The following is a 12,750-nucleotide window of genomic DNA, read 5'->3' as shown; positions in this document are numbered from 1 at the left end:
GTGGTGGAGGCTCTGACTCCAGTGAGCCCTGCTGCAAGGGCCCTGAACTCCAGGAGTGCAAAGGTGCTGTGGGTCTGACCTCCTGGACCTTCAAACCTGTTGGTACAGAGCTAACCTTTATTGAGTGCTCTTTGTGTGCCAGGCATTGGTGAAAGCACTCTGGGGATTGCCTCCTTAAATTCCCACAATCCTTAGGTTAGGCTACTGTCACCTTCAGAGGCTTAGGCAGGGACTGGGAGAGATGGTGCTGGATGGGCACAAGCAGGGAAAAGGGGAAGGTTGGAAGGATTATGCAAGGTGAGAGATGTTAGATTTGGAGGGCCAGGGGAACTGGAGGTGATCCTTGCTTAGAAGGGTTAAGGGCTAGCCTCTGCTGGTCAAAACATTGCCTCACCCAGATAGCCTACCTTCCTGAGTGATATGGATCAAATTGTGTCCACTCAAAATTCACTATGTTGAAGCCCTAACCCCCAATGTGACTATTTGGAGATAGACCCTCTATGGAAGTAACTAAGGTTAAATGAGGTCATAAGGGAGGGGCCCTGATCCAATAGGATTAGTGTCCTGATAAGAGGCACCAGATCTTGCTTGCTGTCTCTGCCATGTGAGTACACAGTGACAAGGTGGCCATTTATAGACCAGGAAGAGAGTCCTCACCAGCAATCAACCCTGCCACGTCTTAATCTGGGACTTCTAGCATCCAGTACTGTGAGAAAATAAATGCCTGTTGTGTAAGCCACCCAGTCTGTTGTATTTTGTTATGTTGCTCAAGCTAAGACACTGAGTGATCTGCCAGCCCCTGACCAGCACTACCTCAGTGGCCTAAGATTTTTCTAGGTCACAACCTCTTTGAACATCTAAAGAGGCTGAAGATCCTCCTTCCACAAACACACACAAAATGTCACACAGAGTTTCAAATCCTCTATTGTCCACTCATGATAATTCTATGGCTTCCAGTCTAAGGGCTAACTCTAGAAGTTTCTTTCTCTTCCAATTCTGCTGAGAGCTGGAGTCAGGTGAGATATCAACATTAATATTTAACAAATGCTTATTCTATGCCAGGTTCTAGGCTAAGTGCTTTGTCTGTGTTCTCTCACTATTGCCTTAGAGCATTTTTTGAGCTTGTGTTGGTTTCATGTCCATTAGGGATGAAGACGCTGGCATACAGAGAAGTTAAGTAACTTGTCCAAGATCTCACAGCTAGGAAGCGGAGGATCCAGGATTCAAACCCAGGATCAGAGCTGACCTTATAACCTCCACACTCTAAGTGAGTCTGCCAAGAAGAGCTTAGGCCTTGGACTCCAGGGAGGGGCTGAAGTCCAGATCTGGCTCCCATTGGCGAAACAGATCTCCATGTCTTCTCTTGGGCATGCTTCCTGCACTGAGAGGTATCTATGTCTACTCTGGTCACCCTCATCTTCCTCCCTACCACACAGGCAACTCCTCTGGGACAAGAGGTGGGGAGGCACGGGGGCAGGCATACAATAGGTGCTCAGAAAAGCTTGTGGATTTCACTAACGTCTGGGTGGCCTTTGAAGGTCAGGTCCTGTATCCTGGGCTTTCCAGCCTCAAGAGCACATGGCTCTTCCCCATGGGATGGCTTAGCCTAGCACAGCTGATAAAGGCTCCTGGGACATTGACTGTTTCTTAACTTGGGGTGTATGAACCCTCGCCCAGAACTGGTTAATTTTATGTTGTATCATTTTATATCTAAAGTATCTACCAGCAAATTCTAGATCCCCTGGATGACCAGATACTGCTTTAATCGTTGTGGGTCTTATGACAAAAGAACATAGAGGGGCTAAATGCTGACGCGTACAACACAACACTCACTGTGCAAGTGGAGATTTAATTTCAGCGACACATCATCCATCACATTAAATTAATCGTGTCATTTTGAAATTTCTGATTTTGTAGCTTTGTTTGTATCATGTGGGTACATTGTGTTTGCTTTTCCAGTTGTATAAAGCTAAAAGGATATGGATTTATACTTAGCTTTATGTTTGTACATATTTCAGTAAAATCATAATAAAGATAATTTGTCAGTTGTAGGGAGGGGGCTGTGATTTTTTTCCCGTTTGAAAAGTGGCTCGTGTATTAGTCAAGTGTGAGAAGCATGCGTTTAATTCATTCTGACCAAGTAGAAAATAAGCTTCACACATTGGTGCCCCCCACACACAGCCCCTGCCACCTGCATGGGTCCCCATCCTCCGTCCGGCTCCCCCACTGCTGCCTTGGAGGGGAAATATGACAGCGTAATGAACAGTTGTACGACGTGCTATAAAAAGGCAATTAAGGGAACTATTGGACTGGGACAAGCCAGTGTGACCTGGTTAATAGCTCTGAGCAGAGCTGGGCCGTGGGGAGGGGGAGGGGGAAGGGGGAAGGGGGCTTGCTGCTTTACAGTGAGGGGCTGAGCTTTTCCGCTGCCCACTGCCTGCTAGGTACTGAGGGCACCTGGGCTGACCTCATGACTAACGGGTCCAGGGACAGCCTGAGAGGGATGTTGGTTCAGAGCTCGTCTCCAGAGTCTACTCCGCCACTCCTGGTTGAGTGACCCGGGCCGGTGACTCAGGGTCTCTTAGTTTTAGTTTACTCATCTGTTAAATGGGAATAAAAATGATTGTCCTAGACTGATGTCCCGTCAGTGGGAGGAAGGAGTGTGTCATTCATTATTTAACTGGTCAGTGCTCAGAGCTGCCTAGGGAGTCCAAAGGAAGATGTGGAAGAGGCTTTTACTTTGTGTTTAAGTAAGATCTTCGATACAACACAGTCCGTGTGTGTGTGTGTGTGTGTGTGTGTGTGTGTATTGTGATCAGCTCACCCAGGCTCTCCGCCCTACACGGGATGTGAGTTCTTTGATTGGATCTCCTGGAGTCACCCATGTGGTCATGCATCGTGTGGTCACTCCGCCCCTTTGGACCCTCTCTCATGTCCTCAGCCCCTCAGTCTCTGTACTCCCCACATGCCCCTATTTGTTACCATCTTTGGCATATATCAACCTTTAGGATGGAGACAGAAACACTTCCTGCCCCATCCAAGCACATCCTTGACCCTACTTCACTGTGTTGGTGGAAGGATTAATGAGACAGCACGTGAAAAGTAGGTAGCGAAGCATCCGGCACATAGTACGTGCTCAATAAAAGCAAGCTATTCTCATAAATCAACTATATTTCAATGAGAATTAAAAAGAAAACCTTACCTTAAAAAAAGCGAGCTATTCTTGTGGTCACAATAAGAAAAGCTCTGGGTTTATATTTAACACCTAGTGCAGTGCCTGACACATAGTAGGTGCTGAATAAATGTTTGTCGACTGAATTAATGAATAAAACCCCACTTGGTTCCATTATCTACTACCTATGATTGTACACTAACCCCTCTCTGAGCCTCAGTTACTCATTAGTCAAATAGGGATGTGCTGCTGCCCCCTGGTCAGAGATGCCTTGCAAACCGTAAAGTCCTGCCCACTGTTGGAACTGGTTCTATTCACCCCCACACCCACCCCCACTCATCTGTGCCTGGCACCTGGATTTCTGAGAGCCCGGGGGCTCAGCCCGCCAGCACGCGCATTTATCCTAAAATAGGAAACAAGCACACACATTGGCTGCATGGCCCCCTCCCCCTTCCCACAGTCTCAGATGGAAGTGAAGCTGACAGCCAGCCAGCGACAAAGGAGCAATCAGGAATCATTATGGCTTATTTAGGGTGGGCTTGGTGATTGGCTGAGAAGCCCCGGCTCGCTCCTCACTCAAGAGGAAGAGGGTCTGAGTAAGGCAGCTGGAAACAAGTCCCTCGGCTACTTCTCTCCAGCACCCAGCCCCAAGGGGGGCTGTGAGAGGCAGGTGGGTCTCAGAAAGAGACCCTGTCCTCCAGGGAAGTGGTGGCACTCCAGGCCTATGCACTGACATCCCCAGCCACTGAAGACTAATCTGTGGGCCTCATGCTGACTTGGTAGAGTTCTGAAGCCAAGTCTGGCCATCTCTATCATCCAACCGCACTCACGATGAAGTGCTAACCCCCTCCCCTGCCCTCGCAGCTTATAAGACCCCGTGTGTCCTGACCCCCGCCTGCCTCAACAGCTTCCTGTCCAGCAGTAAAACTGGATCTTTGTTTTCAGAGAGTGACCTTCTTCCTACCCCCACTCCCACTTACTCTCATTTCTGTGGCTGAAAACCCACACTGAAAGGCAGGCAGGGCCACCTTCAAATAGAATTCCCACCACTTTGTAACTGTGTGGTCAGGAGACTCACTCCACCTGACAGAACCTCGGTATCCTCATCTGTCAATGAGGATAATCAGATCTCCCTCCCAGGGTGGCAGAGAGGATTACATTAAAGGAGATAAAGCAGCTAAAATATCTCACATGGGGACTTCCCTGGTGGTCCAGTTGTAAAGAATCCACCTTACGATGCAGGGGACGCTGGTTTGATCCCTGGTCTGGGAACTACGATCCCACATGCGGCAGGGAAACTAAGCCTGTGCGCACCACACTTACTGAGCTCGTGCACCTCAAGTAGAGAGCCCGCATGCAGCAACTACAGAGCCCACATGTTCTGGAACGTGCACACCACAACTAGAGAGAAACCCGCGCACCGCAACTAAGACCCAATGCAGCCAAAAATAAAAATAAATAAATAAAAATAAAATACCTCACATGTAATACACCCTTCATGAATATTAGCTTGTAGTATTATGCATTCTTAGGTCACTGCTTAGATGTCACCTCCTCCAGGAAGCCATCTTTGATTTCCCAAGTCTGGGGTTTGCCCCTCCTAAGTATTCTGACCACCCTCTGTGCTTTGTTCTGTCTTGCGGCAGGTACAGACAGGTGTGGCCTGTGTCTTACTCGTCCTTGTATTCTGGAGCTCAGCACAGAGCCTGCCACGGAGGAGGCTCTCCATGGGCCTCTGGACAAACCACTGTCCTGACAGCCAGGACCAGGTGGGGATGCCAAGAACCCCTGACCCCCAAGCCCTGAGCCAGGGGGAGGTGGGGCTGAGTCTGCAAGCCTCCAGTCTATGCTTCAGTGGGACCTGTCACCTCATCCCAGCCCCTGGACCATTATCCAGACTGTACTCCCTGCTGGGATGCCTTTCACCCTCCTCTTGGCCTCCAAAGCCTGTCTTGCTCAAGGGACTTTCCAGGACCACTGACCACAAAGTACTGCATAGAAAATAGAATTTGCCTGTCTGCCCCACACAGATGGATTGCCTCTCAGGGTGTGTATTTGAGCTAGGTCTGTGCTCTTTTAATAATAGTAATAGCAGCTACCACTTATCGAAGCCTTGCTTTTTCCATCTAATGTGCTAAATGTATTATCTCATTAAATGTAGCATCTCATTAAATGTAGTATCTTATTTATCCTCAACCTCAGCCACTAGCTTAGTCTAAAGGGGCAGTACTGGAAGGATGCTGGGGTCTCAGGTAATTATGGGAGGACAGGAAGCAGCATGGCCTCAGGGGATCTGGGACCAGGGACCACCCCCCCACACCCCCGTTCCTTACTTCTGTTTCCTTAACATGTCACCTTTGCTTTCCTCTGCTGCAAACTGACTGTTTCCATGTCGAGGGAACATGACTGCCAATAGCTCCCAAGCCTCCTATGTCATAGCTGCCATCACCAGAGGGAGACTAGCTGTCTGACAGCTCAAGTCGAGTGTCTGCCCTGCTGGTAGGGTTGTGGCAAGGATTAAATGAGATCATGTGCATTAAAGTCTCGTGCCTTGTAGTAAACGCTCAGTAAATGGCGGCTGTGATTAACAGTGGTGTTATTGTTATTATTATTACCAGCTTTGATCATATTCAGCTTAGGAGGATGTGACACTCATAGGCGGGGATGTGAGGTTGGAACCCATGAGATTTGGGTTCTGTCCATCCTTGGAACAGACCCTGTTCTGTAAAGGGTATTTGCTCACACCAGAGACCATGCCCCAGACGCAGCCTGTAGGGCAGGGCTCAAAGGGCGGGGCTCTCTCCGAGCCTGCTGGAGGTCTCCCTCTGACCTTGATCCTGGCAGCTGCAGACCAAAACTGGGGCTGTCCTCTTAGGGACTCACAGCCTGGGCTACTTTGTCTGTTAAATGAAGGTCGCCGAAAGCCAAGGAGGCCTCCTCCATGCAAAGATGTAAAAGCCAAGTGAATGCACTCACCAAAGGGCCTCCTATAGAGGGTGTCCCTCAATGTCAGAAATTCACAAGCCATAGGCCTGCTTGAGGCAGGAGGTCCTGTCTGTGGGTCTCTGGGTCTAGATCCCATAGTCAGGGAGAAATCCTTGTACCTCAACAGCACCCAAGGCCCTCGGAGTGGGGCCAGTCAGATCCAGCCCTGGCCTCCTCTCTCTGACTCCAGAATCAACTCTGCCCTCAGGTGCAGGTGCTGCAGGCTATCCCCCATCCCAACCCCCCACCCCCCCCTTTCCCCCACCAACATCCCACCACCACTCTGTTCTCCCAGCCGGGCCTTCAGCGTTCAATGTTGGGTAAAAGCATTGGTGCAACCTCCATATTGGCCTATTATAAATGTAACCCTGATTTCAGGGGATGCTCCCTGACCCTGGAGATCAGAAAGGGTGCCCACCTGATCCCACGGCTGGCAGAAGTTTCTCTCCAAGATATTGGATCTTTCGATGTTTCTCAGCAGGTGGGTCTGGGGGGAGGGGCAATGAGGCAAGGATGATGAGGTTTCCTTCTTTTTGCTCCTTGGCCTCTTGTATTTATGCTTTTCTCCTCTTCCCCTCTCTCCCCCTCCTCCAGGATGGCCTCTGATTCCCCCCAAGAGTTCTTTCCTGCCATCCGTAGCTACTACCATCAAGTTGGGTGCAGCGGCTACAACAAGAGAGATGTGGAATTTAGGGAAACAATTCTGGAAAGCTCAGGGCTCTTGGGAACTCACCTAATGCTTTCTGGTCCAAGATCAATAGGTGAGGAGATCTCCAAGCCCTTAATTAAGCTAAGTCCTTGAGAAGATGAGCTGTAACTAGGTATTAACTAAGCATTCTTTTCCCTCCAAACAAGGGGGTGACTTATTCAGCGTTTTCTTGGAGCAGATATTTCCTCTTTCTGTTGTTTTTCTCTCCTTTCTTTTTCTTTTTTTTTTTTTTTGCGGTACGCGGGCCTCTCACTGTTGTGGCCTCTCCCGTTGCGGAGCACAGGCTCCGGACGCACAGGCTCAGCGGCCATGGCTCACGGGCCCAGCCGCTCCGCGGCACGTGGGATCTTCCCAGACCAGGGCATGAACCCGGATCCCCTGCATCGGCAGGCGGACTCTCAACCACTGCGCCACCAGGGAAGCCCTCTCCTTTCTTGATTTACTTTTTGTTTTACATGGTTGTGAAAAAATATATATATAATGTATATAGTGAAAAGTCTCCCTCTGACTTCTATTTCCTATCCACCTACCTTGTGATTCTCCCCACGTGCTGTTACTGGCTTCTTTCCATTTGCCTATACAACAAATATAAATATACAAACAAGTACAAATATATATTCTTATTGTCCTTTTCCTTTTTTAGTCACACAAAAGGTGGCACATTGTACACCCTGACAGGCTTTTTGGGTTAATTTTTTGCCGAATTTATCTTTGGAGGTCTTTCACATCAGAATATAGAAATTACTCAGCATTCTAAAGGAGCTGAGAATAGCATTCTCTAATTATTTTTCCTTCCTTCTTTTCTTTATATTCTACCGCTTCCCCCCCAATAGATGTGCCATTCATTCATTCATCCGTTCACCAATCGCCTGCTCTGTGCAGGGTGCTGGGGCAGCAGAAATGAATTAGCCCAGGCCCCCTTCCTCAGGGCTCAGAGGCTGGTGGGCGCCAAGTCACCCCCAGCAAGCTGTGGGTGGGGAGGGGGCAGTCCCGCGTTTCCTCTAGTCGTGAGTGACTTGTCTTTTGTAGGCCACTGGTCTGGACTGGGTTTTTCTTTCTTACCTTTACTAAATCTCTAGCAGGGGTGTGTGTGTCTGAGTTTTTAATTTATTTATTTATTTTTGGCTGCATTGTGTCTTCGTCGCTGCGCGTGGGCTCTCTCTAGTTGCAGTGAGCAGGGGCTACTCTTTGTTGTGGTGCACGGGCTTCTCATGGCGGTGGCTTCTCTTGTTGCGGAGCACGGGCTCTAGGCACGCGGGCTTCACAGTGCAGGCTCAGTAGTTGTGGTGCACCGGCTTATCTGCTCCAACGGCATGTGGGATCTTCCCAGACCAGGGATCGAACCCGTGTCCCCTGCATTGGCAGACAGATTCTTAACCACTGCACCACCAGGGAAGTCCCTGCCTGAGTGTTAGAAAAGCAAATTCATCATCAGCATTTACATGGCTCCTCTGGAAACAAACAAAAATTCCATAATGTTCTTAACACAAAGCACAGAAAGTAATACCCGACTGCGGAGTTGGCAGGTGAGGGATACAGGAGGCAGAGTGCGGAGATTCAGAATGTGCCTGAAATTTTGTGAATGAACAGTTCCTTGTGGTGTTTGTTATGTGCCTGGGGTGCAAATAGTATGTATTATGATCCACTTTATGTCTCTGGTGCATTTACTATTTTAAAGTTATTATAGAACAAGGGTATAATAGCAGCTAACTTCTAAAGTCAGATGGCTGCCATTTATTAAATGCTTCACATGGCACACTGTCCTAGCAACACTGTGAGGTGAATATAACCATCATAGCCGCATCATAGCTGAGGAAACTGAGGAACAGAGAAGTTAAGTAACTTCCCTGGACCGAATGAGTCGTAAGGGACATAAGTGGGTCTGTACTCCAACCACTACATTATCCCATTCCCTGAGAGCCCGTTTCACTTCTCTGGGCCTCACCTTTTCTCATCTGTAAAACAAGGATAAAAAATTACATCAAAGGACTGACTTGAGGATTTTAAGGGATCATGTCTGTAAAGTATGTAGGACACTCCCCAACACACTGCCATGAATATCACCTAAGATGAATGCCTACGGTACTCCTATACTCAGGCTGTCAGGAAGGGCTTACTTCTGAGCAGGGCCCTGAGAAGATGGTATTGCAGCCAAGAGTCAGGGAAAGGTGCCCAACGAAGCTCATTGATTTAATAAACTCACCTCTGCATCTCAGCCCCCTTCCCCGGGTCCCCTGGAGCTCATCCTCTGCTGAGAGGGCCAGGGTCCCTCTGGGCAGGGAAGTCTGTTTTGGTCCCATTTCCATTACACACTTGGCTGAGCAGAGGGGGAGGGGAGCCAGCAGCTGCGAGGCAGTAATTAATTGCCTATTTGGACTCCTGCTGTCACCTAGATGGAGGATACAGGACAGCTCCTGCCTGGGCCTGGGCCTGGGCTGGTTGATGGCTGGGAGGGGAGTGTCCCTCCACATCTTGCCTCCACTGTCCCCTCTGAATCCATGCCCAGGCCATTTGGGGAGGAACCATGGCAGAATAAAGGCACCTTCTATCCACTTTGACAAAAAGTGGTTCTGGCCAGCGATACTTGAGACCACTGCAGGGTGCTCTGTTTTGGGTACTTTCTCGAAGGCATTAAGGGTCACTTTGCTTTAGCCTCTGAGAAGCGGCTCTTGTGAAGGGAAGAGCATCCAAGACCCCAGAGTTTTAGGACCCTGTGTTCTCGTCCTGGCTTTTCCATCCGCTGGCTGTGTGACTTTGGACAAGGCACTTGCCGTCTCTGAGCAACCACTTTCCTCCTCTGGAAAAAGGAGTAGGGGAAGAGGCAATCATACTCCTGTGGACTTGTGCTTTTTTCTGCCTCCAGAATCCATTCTCTTGGAGAATCACCTGCCCTGCCCCCTATTTCATAATAATCCTCCTTGGTGCCTATGGTATGGGTGGGGCCAACGCTGCAGGTCCCAGGGACAGAGATGTGACCCAAGGGATTTTCTTCTAGCACGTTTGAGAAAAAATCCTCTTCCTTACGACCTCAAGAGGCCTGAATAATACAATTACCTATCGTTGAGGGTTATAGGGGTAAACTGTGGAAGTAATGTAGCTGCTAGTACTTTGCAAGCCTCAAGGCACAAGGTGCGTCTGCGAATCAAATCACTATCATCACCACTGTCAACATCATCACCATCACTGTCATTAACATAATCATCATCATTGCTATCACTTAGGCCCGAAGACCTTTGCTAGAATGAAATGGGTTTCCTAATCCTTTGGCAGTGGCTTGCAGGAGACTTGGATTCGGAGGCTCACTGGATCTCAGTGGGAAGGATTATCTGATCAATTAGTGTTGTCTGCCCTGAGTGTAGCAGGGGACAGTGCTATGTGTTGGTCATTCTTTATTCACCTCTCCTGGGTTGGAGATGAACGCTCAAGGTTAAGTGACATTCCTGGTATTATAAGCAAAAGCAGGTCCTCAAACTAGAGACCAGACAAGGGCCCATAGGATACCGGGGTGAGTTCACCCAGTCAAAACCAGAGCTTCTTTATGGGAGGCCTTCCTGCGCCAAAAGTTTGGAGATTGGTCTGCACATTAGATGAGAATTAAAGGAGTGATCCTAGGCAGAAGAAGCAGCAGGAAGCTCAAAGTGGACAAGGGGAGGTATGTGGGCTGGGGGTCTGCAGTGGAGCCCCCTCTGGCCTGGGTGCTACTCTGCCTACCAGGCCACTGCTCGTTGGTGGATGTCTCATCCTCCATCCTCATACTGGAGTTTGTGTTTAGGTCAAGACTTATGGACTAAACATTCTGCCTCTAAGAAGAGCTCTGATGAGGACACCCAAGGGAAAGGCCACAGCTGGAGGCTTCCCCTCTGCAGCCCTGCAGCTAAGATTCCCATCACCCCTCAGCCTCATCACCTCCAGGGTTTCCGTGACCCAGGTCCTCGACACAAATTCCTGAACTGGCTTGTCCTGAGCCCCCATGGCTGGGTCTTGGAGGATCCTGAGTCTTTACAAATCAAGCACAGTCAGGTCTGAGCAAAAAGTCCACTCCTGGCCACTGCTCTGGCGGGAAAAGTGGCAGAGGTTTTCTAATTGATTTGTCTCATGGTAATCATCTTTTTTTTTTTTTTTTTTTTTTGCTGTACGCGGGCCTCTCACTGTTGTGGCCTCCCCCGTTGCGGAGCACAGGCTCCGGACGCGCAGGCTCAGCGGCCATCGCTCACGGGCCCAGCCGCTCCGCGGCATGTGGGATCCTCCCAGACCGGGGCACGAACCTGCATCCCCTGCATCGGCAGGCAGACTCTCAACCACTGCGCCACCAGGGAAGCCCTCATGGTAATTATCTTTACGATGCTCTGACTATATATCAGGCATAAGCGAAGCACTTCCTGCTCATTACTTCAATGGACTCTCACAGCAGCCCTGCAAAGCAGGTATTAATACTTCCATTTTACAAAGGAGACAGCGAAGACTTAGAGAGTTGAAGTGCTTTGCCCAAGGTCACAGAGCTAGTATGTGGCAAGTCTGAGTTTCCACCCCAGGGCTGTCAAACCCCACATTTCTAAGGAGCACAGGGGCAGTGCCAGCCTCACCTCGCTCCCATGAATGTGCCTCAGTTCTCATCCCCCAGGTGTCGCCCAGGTGTCACCTCTTTCCGGGAACGCTTCTGAGAGCGCCCTTAAGCTAGGACATCCCTTTTCCCACCTTGTTCTTCTGGTCACGAGACTGTTTCTTCGAGGCACCTCTCCCTCACATTACTCTACAGCTAAGCTACCTAAGATGAGCCCCACTCTATGACCTTGTTGCAGGTCATGGTCAATGGCTTCCCGATTCCTGATATTTAGAACACAATGTGATCACATCCCGCCTGGCAGCTCTATCTTTCCAGTTTGTTTTCTCTGCTCCCTAACTCCCTCCACACTTGACATTCCCTGTTCCTAGACCTTGCCCAGAGCTCTCCCAGGTCAGTGGACAAGAAGCGGTCCAGCATGCCCCCAATTGCCACCTCAGCATGTGCCCGGTACAGAGAGGGGTGGCTGGACGTTCAGACACTGTTCTAGTGAAGACGCATGGACCCACGGATCAGACCCAGAGCCCCCAGTTTCCAGCTCTGGGGGAAAGGCTGGAACGGTGCTGTGTAGACTGAGAAGTGCTGGGAGTTTGTCAGCGAGTGTCATTGAAATGACCTCAGAACAAAGTCCAAAGTCTCTGCTCACTGCGGCTGACCTTTGGGCAGCTGGGTCTCATCCTAGAGTGGTCTTTCTTTTCATGCAGTACATTCCTGCAGGAAATTTCCAAAGCAGATGGTGGGGCTACCCAGGGGAGACAGGCTGGGTCTACCAGAGAGCGGCAGCATCTGACAGCACAGGCAGCACTTCGGAACAGTCTGAGCAGAGGAATTCCATCCAGATGGAGCAGGAAGGAGGCTTCCAGAACTGGAGCTGTTGGAGGTCCCAGCAGATCCTGCCCAGGTCTCCTGCTGCCTCCTCAGGCCAGGAGCTAAGAGGGTGGCCCTGGAAGATGTCTTTGAATGGGACTGCCAGGCCTGGGGATCTTGCTCTGTGGCCTCAAGAACAACGTTTTGGAGGTGGAGACTTCCAAGGATCCATCAAATTGATCAGAAACCGCAAAGACCAGATCGGACACAGGCACAATGTCGTAACCTTCTCTACTCAGTCCTCAGGATTGTGAGCGGGTCACTGTCGCCCCTCCCTCCAAAGCAGGGGAGGGTCTAAAACAGCCAGTGGGAGGGGAAGCCCGGGACTCCCCTCCCCACTTGTATTTCCAGTGGGTCAGCTCCACCCAGCACCCCTTGACCCTTCACACTGAGGAGATTTGGGGTTCCTTTCCCTTACCTGTCTTTGGTTGGGCCCCGAGAGGCCAACCCTGAGAC

The sequence above is a fragment of the Phocoena phocoena genome, chromosome 15 (genome assembly GCF_963924675.1).
Source record: "Phocoena phocoena chromosome 15, mPhoPho1.1, whole genome shotgun sequence".
In the NCBI taxonomy this organism is placed as follows: Eukaryota; Metazoa; Chordata; class Mammalia; order Artiodactyla; family Phocoenidae; genus Phocoena; species Phocoena phocoena.
This window is presented reverse-complemented; position numbering follows the sequence as displayed.